Source organism: Anas acuta, chromosome 15 (assembly GCF_963932015.1).
Source record: "Anas acuta chromosome 15, bAnaAcu1.1, whole genome shotgun sequence".
Classification (NCBI taxonomy): Eukaryota; Metazoa; Chordata; class Aves; order Anseriformes; family Anatidae; genus Anas; species Anas acuta.
In genome coordinates, this window is record NC_088993.1 from 1,963,427 (window position 1) to 1,982,544 (window position 19,118).

General features: G+C 41.4%; 1 protein-coding gene and 1 long non-coding RNA gene across 3 annotated transcripts in view; both read left to right on the forward strand.

The window, feature by feature from the left end:
* Positions 1-19,118, forward strand: part of LOC137864758 (uncharacterized) — a 353,484-nt gene that overhangs the window by 24,993 nt on the left and 309,373 nt on the right. The gene's annotated exons all lie outside the window — the stretch shown is intronic.
* GRIN2A (glutamate ionotropic receptor NMDA type subunit 2A) overlaps positions 17,845-19,118 on the forward strand; it is a 190,846-nt gene continuing 189,572 nt past the window's right edge. For both annotated transcript variants that reach the window (XM_068699194.1, XM_068699195.1), the window contains exon 1: positions 17,845-18,864. The gene's annotated coding sequence lies outside the window, so the exon portion shown is untranslated. The remainder of the gene's footprint in view (positions 18,865-19,118) is intronic.

Sequence of the window (19,118 nt, forward strand, 5' to 3'; positions counted from 1 at the left end):
ATATTCAGTTTCTTAAGATCTAGGTCAGAGGCTGATTCAAACGTAATAATTTATAATAATGGAACTAGGGCAAAACAAAACAAAACCCTCTCACCAAATGCAGCTTTTCAAATATGGAGAGAGGGAAGTAATCCACTACAAAGACATAGCCAGCACATCATGAGTTGAGAGAACAAATTACTGCTCTTCACCAAATGAAGCTGTACAGACCCACTCAGGCAGTTTTCTTTAGTAACCATTGTTCAGTTCCTTATTGCTTAGTCTTTCCATTTCAATTTGTGCAGAGCAGTGACATCTACAAATATTACTGCAGCTTACAAAGAATAGAAATGAACTTAGCAAAGAGCTGTCTGACCTCCTTTAATGAACACTGATTGCCAGTATAAACAGTGAAAATCTGCTCATCAGGAGATTAATTTCCTCTGATTGTGCATTAAGAAGTTAAATGTTTTTAAATATCTCAGTAACATCCTTAATAAGTCTGTCCCCTCTTTGAGATTGCATCTTGGAGTTGTAATTCTGTTGCATTTGTGTTTAAAGCATAGCTATTCTGAGCAAAATAAAATATTGGAGAATTTGTTTTAGTTTTGTATACTTGTATAAAAGTTCACACTTGTAATAATAATGTTGATTCTGTTGCTCAGGGGTTGTAATGTAATGCTTGTCTTCTACTGAAATTTCGTACAAATTAAGCATCCTCTTCTTCCCTGTTGACATGAGAATTTATTGGGGAATATTTTTATTACCTAAGGTGTCAGTGTTAGTTCCTTCTACAGATACTGTATTTGTGTGCTTTTTTGTTCATCTTTTCAGTGATGTTGGAGGCAGTGTTCATAGATCATTATGGGTTAAACTTATCAAAAGTGGTTCAGAAAGATTTATTGCATAGTCTGTGCCTAAAAATTTGTCCTCCCAGGTAGTGAGGCTACAGGGTTGTGGTGTAATTCTGGTGGTTGACACCCATCAGTCCTCTCTCTGATCTTTTCAAAATGCTTCATGAGGAAGGCAGAGCAGTGCATAAACTTCACTGGATGCACTGGTACCCTACTGGACCACAGCATTTCTCTAGAGGAGCCAAGACAGATAAAAAGGGATACGCAAGGTAAAAGGTTTCTAATGCATTCTACTTTTGAGAAGAACTGGGCTGTGTCTTTTTGTGGCTGTTTATTTAGTAGAAAATATGGATTTGGGTTAGCTGAAGGTATCATACTGCTATCTAATTCTATTGAGTTTGTCCAGTTGTTAAAGAAGTGATTTTGGCCTAGTATTTTTGAAATGGTGTCATCTTGCTTAGGTATCCAGGAAAAAAAGTTAATGTGCAGCACTTCCTTCAAAATAAACTTTTGATTTAAAGGGAACAAAATCGTTTTGCTATCTTGGATTAACCAGAGAAATCAGAATATATTCCATTCACACTGCAGTATCTGTGATGCTTCTACTGGGAGAAGCTACAGACAATTCAAAGCTTCAAAGTAAATCTGCTTTAATGTGTTTAAAAAACACGCAAGACACTCCTTGACGGGAAACAACATTTTTATAATATTATGTAAAAGTAAAGAGGCTGAGGGGAAAAATGAGGCTAAGTGACTCATCACCAAGCAAGCTGATCACAAAACATTTGCCCATTTTCTCTGAGATGCTGAAATGCAAGTGGGGGACATTTCTAGTTAGAAAATCCCACACATTCTCTCTTACGTTGTAACCCGCAGAGATGACCTAGCTTTTGAGCCATAGTTTAACTTTTTGTAAAAGCAATACAGATTTGGTTAACAATGATTACACGTGCAGAAATTTTAGTATGCTGGAAAGAGAAGGGTGTGAGGTAGAACCATTAGGATCTGTAGGCTGACTGGGTTCCTACCTGTGCTGCAACATCTTGTTCCCTTCCACTCTGTGCCTTTTCACCTAACTCAAATGATGTTGTTGCTGTGGTTGAGGTACAAACTCTGACTTGCTGAAGTGAGTCCATGGTCCCAGTGCTGAAGCAGCAGGGGCAATGATGGGGTGAAAGAGGTAAAAATGGATCTTCCCTCTGGCATACAGAGAGGACAGAGTTGGTTCTTTACAAGAAGTGGTGCTAACTCTTCATAAGAAGTAGTGAAATAGTGCTTCAAAGCAATAGCTTGCTTTGGCTATACATTAGGCTCCCTGACAAGTCTTCCTTAAAAAGCTTTTAAAAGAAAAGCCACCTGTATTTAAAATCATGGAATGAAGGTACAAACTCAGGTATGACTTGGGGATGACCTGAATAATTTGATTTCAGCTCTTTGTGTTTGTAAGAGAAGGACGGGAAAGGTACCTAAAAAGTGTTATCTGCTTTCTGTCATGTGGTTTTCCCTTCCAGGAAGGCTATGGACATAATGTAACTGGAAACTAAGGAAAAGAAGCTACAGGTGCACTTTTGAGCTTGTCATGCCCTTAAATAAATGACCAGGGTTGGAATATATGCCCACAGCTTTCACAAAGTGGGTAGAAGAGCATCCTGAGAAACAAAGAACTTCCCAGTGCTACACTCAACAAAACAGAGAACCTCAAATTTTCAGGCAGTGACCTGAAATGATAATCTGCATTTGGAAAGGTTTTGGCTGTCAGTTTTCACCAGGGTCAGGGAAGAAGGCGAGCCTCATTCGTAACTTGTTTTGCTTGTGTGCATGCTCCAGAGTACTTGAAGGCACTTCATGTGAACACATGCCATGGCTGTATGCTTGTTATGTTCTATAAATGTTCCTCTGCCCCAGGCAGTTCAGTCTGGAGAAGACCTAAATTATGGGATTTCTTCAATGCTAGCTACACTCTGGCTAATTTGTTTGTGTTTGCTATTTGTTCTGCTGGTCTCTGCAGAGTTAAACGTGCTATTCTTAGCTCTATCTGTTTCTTTGACTGCTTGTTTCACCTCTGATGCAATGCAGTGCTGCCACTGCAACGCATTGTCAGTTTATATCAGATTACACTGGTAACAATTTTTAAATCAACATGAGGTTACTTGATTTCTTTTCCTTTCCTGTGGTTATGACAGGAAAGATGCCTGTTAAGTAATCAGGGCTGCATGCTAACAACTCCAAGAGTAGTTACAGATCACTCCTTGACAAATAATTTGATGTGGACAGTATTCTGAAACAATTTTTATATAAACAATATAAATATAGCTGTGCACTGGAAATCTTCAACCCAGTTTTGAATGTAGTTTCCATGCAGAAACAAACTAAAATAACTTGCTTATGCTAAACATTAACTTTGGGCTCTTTCACATGGGACAGGTTTTGTTTTGCAAAACAATGCTGTTGACTAGAATCAACTGTTTTATGTCCTGGCTGTTCAAACAATATTCTGCAAATGTTTGTACAGACTGGGGGGAGTTCTCTACAGTGACTTGTTTTTTGCTCATGGAGCGAATATGCTCCAACCATATGTGTGGTGTCATTCTGGACTTTTTGGACAGCGGGACAGAACCACAGAGAAATTTTTCTTTAGCTCACGCACCAGGAGCTGTAAAGAAATGCCCAGCCAGGAAGCTTTGTGGACCTAGAGTCTTCTATATCCAGCTGATAAAACTGATACTGTGGTACAGATGCAGGCTTGGATTTCAAAGCTAGTCTGAGACAATTTTAAGTGCTTGTTTTGAGCACAAAGTAAGCTTTCAGCACATCGTTTTGCATCTGCCTGCAGAAGTGTGAGAAGCTTGAGGACTGACATTCACACCACAGAGGAGTTCTCACTGGGTGGAATTGGTACCAGTGAGCCTATGAACAGCCTGAGCAGCGCACAGCCTTAGTGAGCTTAGTCATTCTGCTGTTGTGGTTGGGAGGCACAATGATTGCTGAAACAGCTGGTTTCATCTTCTGCTTTACCTTTCATATAGAACAATGTGCTGCATGCAGTTGCTTTGTGCTTATGCAAGACTGCTGTACTCCAGTGACATGCAGCCTTTGCTAGGTAATTGCCATCCCAATCAATGCATGAAGTTGATTTTGGCCCACTTGAGTAGTTCTAATGGTCTTTCACTAACAGACCATCTTTGTGTTAATTTTAGGGAGTGGATTATACCTGCTGTTCCCCCTCCTTTCCTTGGAGGGAGATCAGACACTAGGATGCTGTTAAGCTTGGTAAGAGTAGCCATTGTGGGGATCTGGGGATTTAGCCAGAGCTTTAACTATTCAGAAGCCTTGGGAGTGAAGCAAATTATTCTGAGAATATGACACTTTGAGAGGAGCATTTCATACAGTGATGTACTGAATACTAAAAATAGAAGTGATTTTGTGTACTTAAGTTAACAATTGCATGCTCCACAGGTGATACACGTACTGTTTCTGGCTGTGTGCGCTTCTTTAAGACGGGGTGTGGTGGGCTCTCAGCATTCTCTGTAGTTGCTAGAAATGCATTTTTGTGTGACACTTACCAGTGCATTTGTTTAGCTACGACAGGGCAAGGTTTGTTGAGCTAGGGCTATTTGGGTTGAATCTGCATTTTAGGATAAGTGAACAACTCAACTGTCAGGCCTGACCTTACTGTAAGTGATTCTTTGGGTTGTGATGTCCCAAGGCCCTTCTACAGGAAGACTATAAATAAATAAATTGATCACAGAAAATGTACGTGAAATAATTTCTTCCTGCAGCAATCCCCTTGGTGCAGTTTCTTGATAAAATACGTGCTGGCTTAGGGAGAATTAATTGCTAGCCTTTTAGAGAAGTATATACCTTTTTAGTCTGTCTTTTTTAGAAACAGTGCTTCATACTGTGTCTCAAAACTCAGAATTTTGACTTACTATTCCCTCCTCTATGTTAGTGTCTGCTATGGATCCAGATATAAAACCAGTTTCTGGACCTGTGATGATCTGTGCGTGTATATTCTTCATACTTATAAAATTAACTTATTTGGAGTCTGAATGAGAAAATACTATTTACTCACTCCTTAACAGTGCCTTAACTTCCTCATCGCTGATTCTTCATCAGTGCCTTAACTGATCACCTTGAGATGAGGTTTATCGCAGCAGTTAATTGAACATCAGGGAGCAAAACACACTGTTGTTTATAAAAGTGCAGCTGCTCATGTGATGAAGGCATTGGATGTGCCACTGCTCCCCTGTATTGACTTAACAATTCATGGACAAGACAAATGATTAAATCTACATAAGAAGCAGATTATCTCAAGGCTTATGAGAGTGAACTATAAAATCTTAGCATGCACTAAAAGTACCAAACCTTTATGGATGTACTGTGATCTGTTGGAGACAAGAAAGATTGGAAAAGTAATTCAGCTTTCTTGTCTGATGTGATCATGAAACTTTTTTTTTTTTTTTTTTTTTTTTGTATTTTGGAGTAGTAAATATATAGCAGTTTTGCATATGGGATGCATACATGTGGATTATTTAGGTGATCTCTTGAGGAACAAAAAATCTGTCATTTTAAGAGAATAGCTGAGTTTTTTCCTTCAGAACATGCTCCACTATGATTCTTGGAGGATGTCTACTTTGGGCTGAAATTGTACATTGCTCTAGAAGGATAAAATGTTATCTTGACTACTTTCCTAGTTGTACACTAACTATTAGTGTTTGGTATTATACATTGCTCTATGCTCTGTGATTTTCAAACTGACCCTGGACTTTAAAAGTCATATCAGAGTTATAGTTCAATGATTTATCAAAAATACAATTCCATGAAATTCAACAAGCTGTTCCCTAAACAAGCTGCTTCAGTGTATAGAGATAAATGCTCTCTTACTCTTTTTACAACCCTGCATCAAATGAAAGAGATCTAGAGTTCAAAGCTATTTTTGCTCTGGGGTTCTTCCTTTGGCTTTTAGATGTGTGTGGCACCTGTGCGTTGTCAAACATTAAGCTGTCTGGCTTCTGAAGACCAAAGATCTAACATTTATGTATATATATTGTATATGTAAATATACATATATACACATAAACATGCATATGCATACCTTTGCACACCTCAAATACACAAAGTTGTTAATGAGTCCTTACTGCTGGATTTGAAATGGAAATGTTCTCCCTAGGGTATGTAATAGAGGGCAAATCCATCTCTTATCTGGCTCTGTGATGGTGGTTTCTGGTTGAACAAAGATGGTCAGATGGTCTTCAGGCTTTCATTGCTTCTCTTAACTAATGCACTTGCAAATAAGGTGTGTGAAGAAATGAATAGAAGGCTGTAACTTTTTGAAAATTGAGGCTAAGTGTTGTTATCTTTCCATATACACGCACATAAGGATGTTCATGCTGTTGTAGAGTAGTTAAGATCCGAGCGCTAATAATCCTCTGAAGAACAGGAAATGGAAGAGAAAGCGCGGGCTGGAGGTACTGCTTACCTGGGGCAGGGCGTGACAGTGGTTTGAAGTTACAGTGCAAGGTATTGTTATAAATGGCTCAGGATTCAAATTAGGATTAAATAAAAAAAATAGGATTTATTAAAAGAATATAAAGGAATAGAGGTAAGAAAACAGCGCTGGGTGCACCGGGAGTCTCCGCTCCACCAGGACGCACACCAGTTACATCAAGCAGCTGATTTTTATGCTCCTAGACTAATACATATTCATTACTACTTCTAAAAAAAATAGATTATTATAATTAGCTTCCGGGGTCCAGTCCCTCCTACGGGAGCATGCGCATCAGTCTCCTCTGGGGGTCTCTAGGGGTCTTTCATGCTGAAGGCTCGTAGTCTTCCTCTCACCTTTGTACTCACTCGGCACCATTCCAAGTTTATGGAATACTCTCTACAGGTCTTGTCTCCCAACCGTCCTTCAGCTTCTTTTTCCTTACTTAATCTCTTGGCCCCCTGGCCAGATACCAAAGATCCACATAGTATCCCATAACAGTCACTAGTTGTTATCAGTTGTTCTGAAACTCCCAGACATCAAACACAAACAGCTTTCTTATTTGATGCTTCACGAGTAATTAAAACATTCTTCCCCAGCCATTCACAGACACATCTATAGCAGTGTTAAGTTAATCTCGAAGAAGACAGGAAAAAAGGCTGTAACTGTTAGAAATAGAAGTCCGGAATAACAAAAGCAAACAGGTTCATAAATTTAAGGAGTATTTTCTGAAGACGTGATAAATTGACTAGAATGAGGGGGAGACTGGGACACACTGCATCTGTGGTTCAAGAATTAAATTGCCAGTGCAGGGCCCAGAGGCAGACAGGATTCAAACAGAATTGTTCTTTATGGACACGAATTTATGGACACGAATTGGAATTGTTAAAACATTCCTCACAGTATTAATGAGAATGTTTATAAACTTTCTGTATTTGGCACAATCTAAATAAAATGAACTTGAGTGAGGCAGCTGATGATGGAGGGAAGGGTGAAAGAATACCACTCGGAGAGGTGGTAGGTGGACAGCAAGAGGTTTACATTAGAAAGCATATCAGAGCAATCTTGTCCCTGTTATTTTTGTTGAACTTGTTTTTTGTTATAAATGAGGTCTCAACTCAATCTGAATTTAGTAATATTTATAAAACAAATATCTCTAAGAGGTATAAAAGGCAAGTAAACAGCGCTGGGTGTGCGGGGAGAGTCTACGCTCCACCAACATGCACACACAAACATCAAACATTCTAAATATATAGAACATTGCTTTACATACTAAACCTGAGTATGCCTATACATACGTACAATCAGAAAAGGTAACAAACAATCCTTTAAGCTCCATGACTTAACAGTCTCCATTTTCCATTCCTTTTGAACAATATGTCTTGCTTTAAGTTGTCAAGCAACTCGGCCTTCAGGCCTTATGTATCCTGTTCTTCCCGAATCGAAGAAAAGCATATCCATCTCCTTTTCAAGGCCAATAGGCCTGGGTCAAAAGGCACGTCCAGGTCACGTAAGAGCAAAAGTCTTTGATGGCTGTAGCAGCAGAGGGGCCCATGGCGTAGCAGTCGGATCAGTAAAGGAGCCCGCAGCTCCCTCACTATCTGGCAAACCACACGTTTGTGACTGTGGCTCCACAGGGCTCTTTAAGGCCTCAGAGATTGCTCGCCAGGTGCTGAGCAATTCCACTGCAATCTTGTCATTTTTAGTTGCAGAGTCCCACACCTTGACATCAGTTTGGTTCCATGTTTCAGGATCATAAACTGTCCATTGTTAGTAAAGAGAATAAGCTGTAAGGTTACCAGGAGTCTTTGTTCCTAAGGACGTATGATTCCCCATGATGCGCAACTGCTTACCAGCGAGAGGCAGTTGTGTGCACAGGTCAGCTTCTCTCAGCTTGAGCTTCTCTCCAACTCCAGTGCCGCCTATTTCCAGCAACTTTCTGTACGAGCTTCTTTGATCAGTTTGCTGAGTTTGGCCGAACCTATCTTCATGAGGCAATCAATGTGCCTGTTCCCGTCCTGGTCTCCGTTCTGCTAGCCTGTTCCTTTTCATTCCTTCTCTCTGCTTCTTTATTGATGACATAACTTCATCACATCGTGTTGCCTTTTTTTTTTTTCTCTTCCTTTTATCATGAGGGTAGGCTCCCCTCTTGTACCCTTCTCTCCACAGCAGTTCTTTTCAAAACAACTTTTCATTGGTCAAACAACTTTGAATATAACAACAGCAGCAAACACCCAGAAACTTCCATGCCTTAACGGCTGGAGAACAAGCAACCCGAGACTGCATGGAGTCTCCTGAATCACCCTTCTTTGTTCTCTCTAAACTCTTTTACGTTCCTGATGACCTCATCGTTAAGAGTCTAATGTTATCCCAACCACGGGTTTTTCTGACCCCCATGGCCACATTCCCAAATCCCTTCTTTATTAATATTAACCATTTTCTCGACACGAATTACCACTCCATATATAACACGGTGTTAGGCCACAAATCGATACCTTGTTGCCTCTTTTTATCACCTATTTTATGCTTTTCCTCCAAACTTGCTAATCATATTTAATGATAATTAATTGTAGTTCAGACTGCAAAGTCAAAAATGATGGTATTTGTGAAACTATGAAGATGCCCCACTTGAGATGGGGCAGAACCCCGGATATTTTGTGATTTGTGTTTTGTAACAAGGTACGTGTCAAGGGGAGGCAGCTGAGCTGTGGCTAAATCTTTGGGAAGACTTCCAGAATGACTTAAATAAGGGAAGTTTTAGGGAGAGAACTGAAACAATTGCCTCTATCAGGCTTTGGATTTGCATATGCATGATAACATGATTATTCATATGCTTCGTGTAAGTTGAAGATAATAGAAGCACTTGGCATTTGTCATTTGCACATCCATAGTTTATTGTAGGAAACAAAACAAGTGTTAAAATGATAAGTAAACAGATACTTGAATGCTTCTTTGAACACACCTATAGGAACGAAGACAACAGCCCGTGGTTATTTTGTTTCAGAGGCTTTACAGTAGAGTGCTTTTAGCAAAGTATTTCTTCTATGTAAACACAGCCAAATTTTCAGTCTTTAACTTTCATTTCTCGTGATTCAAATCGATGACATGTCACAAGTGCAAGTTACAGCTACATTAGTGGTGACAGCTCCTTCAGAGAGATTGCCTTATTTTAGCAAAGAAAACAGATAAGCCGTGTCTGCTTGGGACTTGCCTCGCAGGGTACAGCTGTGCACAAGCTGCTGCTTTGTACTTACGGCGTGTGTCTTGGAGTCCAGTAGCTTTCGCAGCTTTAATTATTTTAAATATGTAACAAAAAAGTGAGGATTATAACATTCTTAGTTCAACTCGTGAAATGTAATATATGAGACCATCCTCCTATTTTGTGCATGGGAGTTAGCTTTTCAGATGGGATGTATAGAAGAGGGCATGAAAATGTGGGATGAGTGTTTCTCTTCTTCATGTTAGACTGACTTTCCTTAAAATTCTTCTTTTGCATTTCTTGTTGAAGCGTTAGAAGCTTTTATTTCCCCTGCAGTATGGGAAGCCTTAGGGCTCTGCACTGCACTCGAGTTCTCTGCCGAGATGCCACAAAGTGGTGGAAATTCAGATCTTACTTCCTCATGGTTAGACTCTGCCTTCCTCTCTGACTCCAGTATTTTTGTGAGAAACACTCCGTAGCCAATAACTTAGGCTCAGGTGAGGATCTCAGTGAAGTAGTAATTTATTCGCGATTGCAATGGCGGGCGCCCCACAAGCAGGAGAGAGCGCATCTACTAGTTCCAAAACACAGTTTATATACCTTTTGATGGCAGGACCCTCCCCTGTTTCCCCACTGAGTGGGTAATCCAGGTTCACAATCTATCTGATGCTTCACAAACAATGCATGGCCTTCAGTTGCTGGCCTGTTAAATTTTCAAATTTCTTTTGACATTTTTACTGCTTGAAGTGGTAATGTTTCTTCACTTATCTGACTTGACTTGACACCATGATTTTCACCTAATTGTCCTAAGGAGTCTGGTTGTCTGCATTTTACAAGGTCGCCTGCTAAACTTTCTTATCACTATAAGCATATCTCAATACCACATTCCCTCCTTCTAAACAATGTAAGTCTGCAAAAACAACATTTCTATTCCCACAGATAGACAGCAAATGAATGTGAAGGGTTAAAACAAATTGTGTAAACCCCACACTGCGGCTCCTATTTAGAAGCTGAGACGACTCCCATTTCAAAACATTAAGATGTGCATCTGTCCCATCCAACCCTGAACGGGGAATGAGGAAAAAATAAGGAATTTTTCTACACTACAAACGTTCCAATTAACTCCTAGAGTAAACTGGTGGTCTAGGACTTGGTGTTACTTAAAAGTTTATTTTGGTTAACTAGGATAAATATGAAGGCTGGAAAATCTGCAGACTAAATACAGAGTTTACTTTTCATTTTGTTTTTGAATCCACAAATGTTTGTCTGGGATGAGCCTTACAGTTGCATTTGAGAATGGGTGTTGATAACCAGAGAAGATGAAATGTCAATTGGTAGAGAAAAAAAGAACGTAAAGTTCTTCAGACTTGTATCAAGGAGAACTTGAGACCATGATGTAAATCTCTGTGATGAATCAGGATAACAGTGAGATCACTGAGATCAAGTAGTTGTTAATCTAATGCTTATATAGGAGAATATAAACCCAAAATTTCTTGAAGAATATAGCTGCTTTACGTTAAATAACTACTTGGGATAATGTGGCAGCACATGCTCTTTCTCCTGCAAATATTCACAATTCTGTGGAATTTGATATGGGAGCATGGGAGCATAGTCAAGAATGGAAGGATGGAAACTGTAAACATAATGCAGGGTAAATGCAGAGGGGCTACCTCCTGACCCCCTTGCCCTGTGTTCAGTGCCTTGGTATAGTGCATTCTTCCCTACCTTGTAAGAAGGTTTAAATATAAAGCCTTATATTGTTGCTTGTCATATTCCAGGACTTTGGTTTTCTGGCTAACATCAAGAAAGCAAGAAATCTGTCATATTTTTGCAGATGAAAGATAAGATTTGGCAGGTTTAAACAAGAAAAATATTCTTGTTCCTACATATATCACAGTTATTTTGGAATATGTTGTAGAAAGAACTGGTGGAAACAGAAATAGTTGTGTGAAAGTAGTTAACATACAACTGTCTGCCAAGAGAGATTCCAGTTAATTGGCTTATAAAAATTAAGCAGTTATATATTGTTTCTAGAAATTAGGTCTGGGACCAATCCTTTCAATAGGTTGGTAAAATACCTTCAGATGTTTATATTTGTCTAATGACTCTGTATTTGTAATTGTCACTTAAAAAACCCTAACCCTGTATGTGTTTGTCATTGAATGTGCGCATATTATGCAGATGGGCAGATAAAACAAAACTGAGGACTCTTGCAGTTTAAAACATATACTTGAACATATACCTGAGTCTATCTTGTCAGTTAAAAAGTTTTCACACCTGTGTTGATCTATCAGTGCTGTTGTTTAGCAGATGCTACTTCAAAGAGTAGTTGAGCTCAATTTAAAGAATGTCAGCGGTAAACAAGGATTTCACTGATACCTAAGTAAGTTGCTATAATGAGGTCATGATCACGAAGTCATTCCAGTAAATCATGGAAATCTTCTTATTTGAAAAGTCACTTGTCTTTTGCTTTCAGTTGCTTAATTTCTTAATGGCTATCATTAAAAAGTTCATTTGGGAGTATTCATCTATGTGGATTTTAAATGCAAAATCTATGTAGGCGTCTATGCTCAAATATTAAAACAACAAAAAAAGTCTTTGTGCACGAGATTAATGTCATTGAATGCGAACAGAATTGTGTATTGAACGCTGAAGCAGCTTTCGAAGATCAGGTCATAGCAATATTGTGGGCAAAGTCTGCAGTCAGCAGAATCCTCCCCAGTCAACTGAGGCTCCCAAGCATAGGATTCACATAAATACCAGCCTCTTGAGCTCAACTTTCTTTTCAAAGCAGCATAGAGCTGATTTGTGTGGCACCTGGAGAACTAGAAGCTTCACATCTCCAGCCAAGTGTTTAAAGCAGTAGCATGACCTTTGGGGCTTAGAAGTAACGATGTATAAAAGCTAGAAATGAGCCTGTGCTGGCCTGGACCTCTCTTTGTAGAATTCATACAGGAGTGGATTTTCTTTTGTCCCCTTAGGGCAGGGAAGGAGGAAAGAATATGATTGCCAACAGTAACTTTTCTGGGAAAAGGCCTCTTTAAACCTGTAACTTTTGACAGCATTACAAATAACTTAGAAATCACCACAAGTAAAAGCAAAAGGCATGTCTACGTCTAAGGGTTAATTTCATATGAGTGATCTTGACAGCAGTAGGCAAGAGAGAGCAGACAGTTCCTGTATAGCCAGCAACCTGAAGAAAGCCCTTGTATCCTCCTTTCTTTCCTCCAACCTGACCTCCCCTGCCGTACAAGGCAGAAGCCAGTTCTTTCAGGCTTGGGAGCTCCTGTCAGCCAGACAAAAGTTTAAAAGAAGGTGAAACAGCATTTAGTTTCCTTAGGTGCGGGCTCCAGAACTTTAGGCATGATTGAGTTGGATATCAGCTCCTAGAAATGGGGTCATCTGGGTAAGCTAAGCCTGCAGCGCATAAGGTAGATGAATGTGTTTTAATATGTTATTTTATTTAAAGCCCCTTTGTCTTCCTCTTTGTTCCCACCAGTGAGATTAATCCATGCAAAGTTTGAAACTAATGAAACTAATTAGATCTAATAATCATGGTTGATGTAGAGAGCACTGTGGCCAATAATTCTCCTCAGGCAGGGAAAAATGAAAGGCTTCCTCTCTGAAGGAGGGGAGGAACAGGCGGGCATGGGTGGGATTAAGAGCTGAGGGAATGCAAAACCTAGAACCATGGCTATTGAGCCTGAAAGGGAACTAACTCCCAAAGGGCTCAGTAGCTTCCCTGTGTATGAACAAAAGCCACAGAACATGTACTGCAGAAATAGGTAACAGAAGGCTCTGACTCATCATGTGGAACTGTAATTTAGACCAAGGGGGATTTTTCTGTTTTGGATCTATTCCTACTGGCTCAGATGTCTCATAAGCCTTTAGCACCTAGTTTTAATAGCACTAGTGCCTACAATTGAGAAACGGGCTGCATGCAAGGAGCAAAATACTACTCATCTTAAAAATATGTTCCAACTATGGCTGAGGTAATTGTGTGTTAAGGAGCTTCCGTCGACCTTTACTAAATTTGATTTTCTGGATTTAGAAAAGTCTGAACTCCCTAAGTGAAAATGTGCTTAGTGAAGCACTCGGCAGCAGATGCAGTGTAGGCATCTCAGTGCTTCCCACTCAGCACAGCTTGCACTGGGCAAGCAAGTGCCACCGGTGAGCGATGTGTGAAGGGTCGCTGCTGCCTGTGCTGGGCCCAAGTAGTAATATTATTTGTGATGAATCAAATCTTGAGCAAAATAACCTCAGAGTATTCCCCAAAAGTTTGTTTTACAAGTAATGCTAATATTGATAAGACTGTAGTAGCTCATCTACCCTCAAGGTCTGTCCTACACCATGACTACAAAATACATGTTAATTTATCCAAGGGGCTGGGCTTTGGAGCTAAGTTTTGTTTCTTCAGAAGATCCAAATGACAGTAATCTGTGTCTTGAAACAAAATTTGGTAATATTTCTGAAAATACACCCCACTTGTATACATGGGAGCTTTTTTAGGTAAATAATCTGTCTGCATAAAGTAGACTGTCTCAAATACAGACACAAAGTGCTCCATGTGAACAGCAAAACTACTTCTTTATATGCTTAAAGACTCTGATATAAGACTAATATATATAAACTAATATAAACTAATATAAGCTGGTAAATACAAGGCCCATTATGCTGCCCAGAAATAGACATGAAAGAGATTTATATGGTTCAGGGCATGAGTGAAAAGATGACTTAAAATAGTATTTAAAAAATCTGATTCATAAAGGCTTGTCACTTCTACTGAATTCAGTGCAGATGAGGAGATCATATGTTGGCCCTGAACAGTTAAGGGCGATCTTTTGCTTGTTCCTCTGCTGTTCATTAATGAGCAAGCTGGCAGTGCAAGGGCGAGGTGTTTACTAGGGTGCTTCCTGGAAGGTTTTATTATAAATATATGGATATTTAGCAATTTCTGCTGGGGAAGAGGGGGGAGAAAGAGAAGCAGCATTAAGCTAGGTATTTACAGATAATTCGATTCTCTGAAATCTGGTCCTTGTGCAAGCTGCTGGATGTGCAATGGGGTTGCTCCTGACAGTCTTCACAGGGCCACAACTTTGTGACACAGATCTGTTAACTGAGCAGCTTTAATTAAAAGGTACAGGGTTCACAATGGAATTCTGGCTTGACCCTGTGCTAGATCTGGCTAATTCAGTGATTTCCCAGAGAAACAGTCTGCCTTCTGAGAATTGCACAGCAGTTTGGAAATAAAGCTGAAGATTGATTTGGTATGGAAAAATAATTACAAAAGAGGCAAAGACACACTGCTGGTGAACTTCAAATAGCTCCCTGGGCACAGTGCTGGCTAATCTCCGCTAACTCTGGTAGCTGGGGTGAGGTGGGAAGGAGCACCTCTGTCTGGGCTGCTCCCTGCTGGGGCGGGTTGCTCAGCCCCCAGGTGCTGTAGCAGCCTCTGGCTCCACTCAGCGATGTCACCTCCTTTTGCTGTGGCAGCCAGCTCATGTCCTCTGCAGAACTGGGAGTAGCTTAAGGCCATCATTTCATGCATGATTTGGTAAATTGTACAAGAAAGGACACTGCCAAACGAGGAGCTAAGCCAGTTTCCAATAAGAGGGCCATCTGTGACCAAATGTTTTAGTAAGCCTGCAAACAATTGAGTTTTTCCCTATTTTTACTTTTACAGTTCATTTGATATGCCTATAACTTTGCAGCCCACCCCAAATTAAGGTTGCTATTGCATGCTTGTTTGCTCTGCATTATGTTTTTGCTGAGTCAAGTGATTTCATTACAGACTTGATCCTATGTGGCACTGAAAAATGGTTTTCCATCAATGTCGCTTTCAGTTCTTGCTGTGGAAGTTTTCTCAGGGTAGGGAGACTACAGCACATAAGACACAGGTAAGTACTTTTCTTACTGGTTGCAGCAATATCCCCTAAATACAAGAAGAGTTACTGCTGGAACTAGAGATGATTTTAAAGGCGGAATAAATTCAAAGTAAGTGTCTCTCCCTGAACCTAGCCAGATACAGGTAATCTCTTCCTACCTTTTTGTTTCACCAAACTAATGGAGTTTTTCAGAATGGTGCTTCCAAGAAGCAAGAATTACTGGGTGGATCTGCAGTTTGTTTTTGAGAAATCTTGAATCACAGCTTAAATTGGAGCTGCAAACAAATATAACTCTGTTGACATCCAGTTTTCGCCATTCCATTCTCAATGTGCTGAAGTATTTTTCTTGTCTGACTTGAGTGTCATTACAAGAGAACAATTCCCTTTTTAAAAGAGTGACCATAATTGCTCTGTGTAATGCTCCTCTATCCAGAAGTGAGAGGAAAATTATGTTTGCCTGAATCTGGGGGTAAAATTTGGCTTTTAGTTTGTCTCTGAGGTAAGCATTTTACAGATGGTCAAGTAAAGCAAATGGAGAAAAAGTAACAGACACAATGGTGAAGTCAGCAAGAGACAAAAATGGCCCTTGTGCCAGACCATGACTCCCCACTGCCTCTTCTGCCCCCTTTGGAGTTATTTCTTGTACTTGACAATTCAGCTGCTCCCTTCTATTGACAAGAGTACTCTGAAAGAGGCAATTTGTGAAAATGGGAAACCTTTTGTAATTTGATGTTGCTGTGGGGGAAAGCTTGACTTTTAAGGGTTTGTGAAGTGGGCAGAAGGCAGAGAATCCCAAGCTGGAAACCCTTCTCAGAAGGGCAGGAGTCCTAACTTCTAGAAGTTAGGTTGTGGCTTCTTTTAGATGGGCATACAGCTGTTGGTGGGGAGAAGGCAATAACATATGTTTCAATCCATCTGCCTTTCAGAATAAATCCCCATGAAAATACTAAATTTGCAACTTAATCTCCCAAGTGCAGGGATGTTAGTGTTTGTTATATTGCTTTTAAAGTGTCTGTTCTCTTTTTTACACGTAAATTACAAGGGTGAATTACAGACACTTAAATGCAAATTGTGCTTTCTTGTTTCTACTGAGTGAAGTTGATGTCTTACCATGTTTGCAACTCCTCTCTTTAATCTTAAATTAAACTGTGCAAAAATGCCTAGAAATGGACTAGGGATGTATATTGTAATAGCAGTCTAATTTTGCAGCATTTACTCAACTCTGTAGGCAGTAATCTACTTGAATTCAGTGAAGCTTTTGGAAAGACTGCCTATATACTGCCAAGATTGGTCTCTGTGTTTGAACAAACTTTTAATCATGTTTTACTTTAATTCTAATTCATAAATTAATTTGGGCTGCTTTAAATTCAGTACTTCAGTTGGGTTCTGAAGGTTTTGTAAAATAATTAAGGAAAATATTTGAAATGATGCCAAAATATATCTAAACTTTGATTCATGAAAGTCATATAGCCCTATTAGAGTTTAAAATAAAATAAATAATAATAATAAAAAAAAAAAGACAAGCAACCGAAATACCCGCCCCACCACCTTGATTATTTCTTTTATTGGTCTTTCAAACCACCACATTCAGGGCATGTATTGTACACAACACATGTGCTTATTGTTTTCCAAAGACACCATGACATTTTTTGGTGTTTTAAAGGTATGCTAACATTAGAGCTATGTTTCCCCATTGTGAATTTAACTTGCATTCAGGATACTTATGGTCTTGAATCCCTGTTTTTGCTGCTGCTTTAATGAATCTGCAGCTGAATGATAACACTGAAATAACCTTTACACTGGGCTGTGGATGCAGCCTCATTTCCAGTAAGTGTGACAAACATTGCTGTAATATTTACAGGAGAGAAGTGTGCATTAAGGGTGAAATGCAAGGATGCATTTAAACATCAAACTTTAAAAACTGGTACAGTTGTAGCTGCTTAATTGCTTTGCTTCAAGGACTAATGCAATGTCTAAGGAAGCCATCTCTAAAGCTAGGAGACAAGATCTTTAAAAAAAAAAAAAAAGGCATAGACCTGGGGACTTTTATGACAAGACTGTCAAGAGCAGTAAGACTGGTGCATTAAGTGTCTTAGGGACTAAGCTCTGTGGTGTGTGCCTTAATACAGTGAGAAGCAAACTTCAGCGCGCAAGGCCACTTGGCTTTTTCCTGATTATCCCCAAATTTTTCCTCTGCATATGTGTCTTGCTGAGTGGGTCTGCGTGGCCCTACTCCCAAGTGTTTAGCTTAGGAGTTCATGTGGCTGTAAAGGACTGAGCACAAACACATCACCTCTGTGGTAGTTAGCTGGCATACTCATTCGTACAAAACCAAGTAAGTTGTGGCAGCTGGAGGAGGGTGGTGGGAAGGGGAAAGCAGCAGAGGGAGGGAGGCGGAAGGCAGGGTGTGCGGTGCAGGCAGGGGCCGTGAAACATCTGTGTGGGTCTGACACCTGGGCAGTGCCAGGAGAGGGGGAGCTGGAGAAACGGGGCCAGGGTGCCTTGGGAAGGGGGGTGCCCAACTATCATGGAGCAGCAGGAATGCTCAAATGCAGCCAGCTTCTTGGAGTATTTTTGTGATATTTGGCTGCAGTCTGGAGCTTTTAGGGTTGGTTTCAGTGTGGAAACTGCAGCTCCACGCTCATTCCCCTCAGCCCATGGCAGGGATTTCTGGTTGGCAGCCCCTGCGTCACGGGAAAGGAGAATACTCGGGGGCTTCCCGGGGCCACCAACCTTTCTCTGGGGCTGTTAAGTTGGGACGAGCGCTCAAGTTCTCCACTCTTCTGCCCCAAACCCTGTGCTGTCGCTGCTCCCCAGATCCAACACCTCCTCCCCCGACCGCCTGGCTCTGACTCATTCGCTGGTGCCGGCAGAAGCAGAACGGGGAGGTGGCGGCGGCGGGGGGGAGCCTTCAAAGTAGCCGCGATTCGGCTTGTTCTGACGAGGGGGGCGGCGGGGCTGGGGGCGGCGGAGCGGAGCGGATCGGATCGGATCGGATCGGCCGCCGGGTGGTTCCCGTGGCGCCTTCGGGAGGCGCCGCTGCCCGCCCCCGGCGCTCGCAAGAGACTAAGACGAGCCGGGGCTCAGAGATGCCGTCCTGGGGAACTGCCGCAGCAATATTGCAACTGCCCTTTGAACAGCCAGAAAAATAAATAAATAAATAAATAAATAAAGCTAAAAAAGGCAGAAGAACTGAAAAAAAGAAAAGGAAAAAGAAAAATGGAAAGCCAGGAAGATGCCTAAATGCTTGCGGCCAAAAGTAAAGAGCGAATCTCAGTTGCGCTGCCTCTGCTAAAACTTGACGATGCGGGCGGCGCGGAGCTGCCGGCCTCGCGGTTCCTGCGGCGGGCACGAGTTGCGGGCGGCCGCCCGGGCACCAGGGACCCTGTTTTCCACCGCGCTGCTTGAGGAGGAACCTGCTGGGATGAGCGGCACGAGCAGGAGAGCGGAGCGGAGGCGGCGGTGAGTGCACCGGGCGCTGGTGCGGCGCTTGCTGCGGGCTCCCGGCCGGCCGTGAGGGGCAGCCTCCAGGCGTCCCTCGCCTTGCCTCAGCTGGGGCCGCTACCAGCAGTGGCCCCGCGGCCACCGGCGAAAATCCGAAGCGAGCCGAGCTTTTGCTGGAGCGACCTCCTCGCGTGGCTCCCCCAGGGTCGGTGCTGATGGACCGGGAGCGGCACCGGATCGCGAAGGGATCCTGCCCGCACCCGATCCCGCTC